Below are 4,517 nucleotides of genomic sequence, written 5' to 3' on the forward strand. Positions count from 1 at the left end.
GGCCGGGGCTGGCTGGAAAGAGGCCCTTCGGGCTGCCAGCACTGGAGGACTCCAGAGTTTTGTCTCTGGTTTTGAATTTGGCCCTTTGAGCAAGCTTAACACGTGTGGATTTAATTTCCCTTTCTTTCTTGCTTTCTTTTCTGCCCCCTCCCTCCTTGTGAGGAAACAAGAAAAATAGTCTGCCTTGTCGACAGCGCGACACCGTTCCTTTTGCCAAAGAAAATTTGTCTTTCCAGAGCCCCGGAGAGCAGAGAGCTCCCAAGTTTCCATTGCACCCTCCAGTTGAGGGAGGGGGGGATCCAGACAGCCCCCCTACCCCACTGCCTGCATCCCAGACCTGGAGGTATTACCCTAAATCTCTATCTTTACAGAGCCAGAGCCCTGGAATGTAGTCTGTTACCCCCACCACCACTTCTGGGGGCTGTGGGGACATTCTGACTACAGACCTGGTGGCTAAATGCAGAGGCCTTTCTGCACATTCTGGGCTGCAGATACAGTTGAAGTTTTCAGGCTCAGAGCAGCCTACAGAATGGGGCTGGGGAGGGGGGTTGTTCTAGGCTTTCTCAGCTCAAGACTCTGACCCTTCTCTTCCACTGTGGACTTGCCAAATCAGAAGGGGCAAGATCAGGGGCTCCTTTGCATCCTAAGTGTAATACTGCTTTCTCCGATCCCTGGGAGCTTGGGAATCTCCAGCACTGATAGCTCCGCTGAGTCTCTAGAACGATGTTCCCACAGCCATTTCTTATTTCATTAACCTGAAGCGGGTGGTGGTGGTCGTAGGGAGGAGTCTCATCCCCCAAATTTGAGGGAGTGGGGACAACATCAACACGCCTAATTGATAAAGTAAGTATCAGTGCTAATTCTTGGTGGAAATATTGGAGAATACTGGATATTCTGAAATAAAAACCGCTAGTGTTCCCGAATACTTCCGGTCAAAAAGCAGGAAACCAAGAAGCGAAGACATTGGGGAGGACGACACTAATGTCCTGGAAAAAACATAATAAAGCCAGATTTAAGTAGGCAGCAGGCGAAGTGACCCCCTGAGAAAGGAGAGATTTTCCCACCCTCAGTCTGACCTTTTTTTTTTTTTTGCAAAACGAGTTGGTCAAAGTTAACTTTTGCCATCATTTCCATTGTTGTTACAATTCTTACTAATTTTCCCAGCCCTATCCGCACTTCTACCTACTTTCTGCCTTCCACAGAGATCCGAGTCAGGCGGGGACACGTCGGGGGAGAAACGGAAACAGTGAATTCTTAAGCGAGTTCTCTACGGGGAGGAAAGAAATATGGTGGTTTGGGATGCGGCTTTCTTAAAAGTAGAAGGCAAGAGTGAAGGAAAAAGATTCACAGCGGACGCCCTGGTTTTCTTGTTTTCGACTTTTAAACTGGGTAGCTCTGTTCTCCTAGGCATGGCAATATTAAAATCTGGGCAGGAATTTTGCAAAATGAGGAAAACACATTTCGGGAGAAAACCGAGCTGGGGGCGGTTCGGGAAAAGCCTCAGTCCTCCGAAAGAAGGGAGGAAGGTTGTATCATCAAGTCTCCCTTTCCAGTTAACTGTCCAGTGATTGGGGAAAGAATGGAATTTCTCAACTCTAGTTGAGGTCTTCGGTTTATTCTATCCGTGGTGCGGCCTCCGGCCCCTCTGGGACAGCGGGTTTGGAAGGTGAGCCTCTGGAATCTTTCGTGAGTCGGTCCGGGTGATTGCGGGGCCCGCGCTGGGGATGCGAGAGGAAGGAACTAAAAGGAAAAGAGCTGGCTCCGCTCGGAGTTTCGCTTTCCCCTTTAGGGCCCAGGCCTCGGTTTCCGGCTCACCTCGGCCCAGAGGTCAAATGGGAACCCGTTTCCAGGTTTTGGGCGAAGGATTTTGGGTTGCGCTCTTGAGCATCCACAGGCGCAAAGGCTGCACCCAAAGGGCCTTGCATTGGGTAAAAAATAATTATTAATAATTTGGGAAATGAAAGCGATGCTCGGTAAAGTTCTTGAGGCCTGACGGAGAAAAGGCACGCGGGTTCTGTTTGCTGGAAGCAGCAGAGCCTGCGGCCAAACTGGCCGGGGCGCCCGCGTCCGGCGCTGGAAACCACTGGTCGCTTTCCCCACGGGCCTGACCTTAGCTTCTGAGGCTGCTCGGTCGACTGCCTTCCTGCACATTTTGCGCCGCTCCAGCCCCAGTTGGACGGGGCCTGGAGCCAGGCCATGCTTCGGAAAGCCCTGGGGGCTGGCCGCGCGCGGAAACCCAGTCTCGAACTCCGAAGTCCGGGGGAGAGCCCAGATTCCAAAGTTCGGGCTCCCTGGGAGCCCCTCGGCGGGGAACTTACCCTTTCCGGAAGGTCGGACGCTCGATCGCTCGGAGTCGGGTAGGCCTACCTCTCCTCTCGGCGCTGCCGGGGACGTCTATGGGGTACGTTTCGCCCCTGAACCCAGTGCATTTCCAGCTGCGCGCAAAGGCTTATGCGCATCCACCACGGGGCTGCTTAGAAGTTATGCCCACTGATGAGACCAATAATAATGATGATCGTTATTACAAAACAAAATAGAGCGCCTCGTCCTTCTACAGGATCCGGCACTGCAATTTTTCTCTACAGAAATCACCCTTCTCCACCCCCCTCCTCCACCACCCAATCTCACCCCACCCCCGCCGGGCCACGCTGGGACTAGCTTCATCCCCAGACCCAGCTAAAGGAGGATTTGCAGAATGCGACTTTTTCTCAGCCAGAAGCACTGGGGACGACTCTTCGTCCTAACGTCTCTGTCTCTTTTCCTCTCTGCGATAACCCAGTAATTGCTTCTATGCACGTCTGCAAGAGGGCACTAAGTTATCGCGTCCCAAACTTAACCAGTTATAGAGGCGCCTCAAACGCCAATGCTGAGAGCTCCTCCTGAGAAAATTAGGAAAAAAAAAAAAAAATTCTCTTAACCTCCTTCAGGAGACCTCGATTCCTGCCCCCCTTCCCCCCAACCCGATTTCTTTCTAACCTTTGGGCTGAGGTGGGATTCTCACCTCCCTTCGCCCAAAGCTCCCCTCCTCCCTCCCTAAGAAAATCGATCTAGGTTCTATTTGGGGATGCTGTCCGCCACCCCCATGTCCCCAGAGAGAGTTGGATTTGTTTATTTCTTTATTTTTCCCCTGGCCCAGGCGTCTGGGACTTGTGGTTGCGCAGACCCCTGGAGGGAGTTGTAGGGGAAGTCGGGGATTCGAGAAATCAACATCCCGCCACTGCCCCCCAATCGAGCGTGACAGCGCGCGGGCCGGTTGCGTGACTCGTGACGTCTCCACGTCCTATAGGTGCAGCGGCTGGTGAGATAGTCCGTATCGCCTGGTCGCCTCTTTATTTTATTGGGGTATGCCTGGTAATAAACAGTAATATTTAATTTGTCGAGGACCACAAACCAACTTCGAGCTGGGAGGTACCTTACTACCCTTGACAGACGCTGGAAGAAGGCTTGGCCTAAAAGGGGTCTCTCTTGGGGGGGGGGGGTCCTTTCCAAACTCTCCACCTGAACACACCCTTCCCAGCGAGGCGTCACTCCCCGCTTCTGCGCTGGAAAGAAGAGGCAGGATTTTTGGAGGTGAGTTTTGCTCTGGGGGTGGGGGGTATAGGATTGCCTTAGCACTGGCCTGCCTACCTTCCCCTGGGTTTACCACCCCAGCTTGACCCCGCCGCATGCCTCCTCTCCCAGCCTCCCGATTTTTCGCTATCTAGATAAGAATGCACTCATTTTGCTCCCAGTGTCACCGGGCACGAACAGATTCTCTCTTGAGATCTCAAAATCCCAATTTCGCTCAGTGGCCCTCAGGATCTGCACTTCACAAACTAAGCAAGTCTGGCCAGGCAATTACTCGGGAGAGTACAGATTGTCCCTCTCGGGAGGGGCCTGCAGATTATTTATGGGAATTTCTTTTATCCTCAAATCTCTAAGAATTTAAAGGGATTGGAGAGCTCTTTCTGGATTTCCCCTTCGTTTCTGTCAGAGATGCTTAGATGCCGGTTCCTCCTAAAACCATGTTTGTTTTCCATCTTTGGCCGAGGGTCGCCCCCTGAGCAAGCCCAAAGTACTCTGAGCTGACGTTTTGGAAGGGTGAGGGTGTTTTCACAAATAAATAAACTGTCTCGGGGAAAGGCTGTTTGAAAGCAAACCTGGAAGGTGGAGTGAGAACTCTAGAGACTGCTGGGCTTGGTTTGCTTGCTGGTTGCCCCGATTTTAGGGTTGGACAGTCCTCCGCTCTGGAATTCTGCAGCGATGCGTCAGGCCTGCCCTGGGATTGTAGTTCCCAGGAGCCACAGAAGATCACACTTCTGTGGTCTTCTGAGGTGGCCTCCGATCTCCAGGGTGGTTCTCTTGCCTCCACCCTTCTCCCCAGACCTTGGCCTGCAGGCCTGAATCTCTAGACCAAGCCTGAGTAAAAATCAGGGTGATGGAGATACGAAGGAGAAATAAAAACAGGAACCCTGACATGTGTTCCAAGCACTAATTCTTGATTTTCCAAGCTGGGTCTGCTCAGGCTAAGACCTACT

The 4,517-nt window shown here is 52.3% G+C and overlaps 1 protein-coding gene across 1 annotated transcript in view; it reads left to right on the forward strand.

Annotated features, from left to right (window-relative positions):
* The first annotated feature begins 3,307 nt into the window (after positions 1-3,307).
* TBX5 (T-box 5) overlaps positions 3,308-4,517 on the forward strand; it is a 52,506-nt gene continuing 51,296 nt past the window's right edge. The window contains exon 1 of the mRNA XM_010828559.1: positions 3,308-3,570. The gene's annotated coding sequence lies outside the window, so the exon portion shown is untranslated. The remainder of the gene's footprint in view (positions 3,571-4,517) is intronic.

Source organism: Bison bison, unplaced genomic scaffold, assembly GCF_000754665.1.
Source record: "Bison bison bison isolate TAMUID 2011002044 unplaced genomic scaffold, Bison_UMD1.0 scf7180017864495, whole genome shotgun sequence".
Lineage (NCBI taxonomy): Eukaryota > Metazoa > Chordata > Mammalia > Artiodactyla > Bovidae > Bison > Bison bison.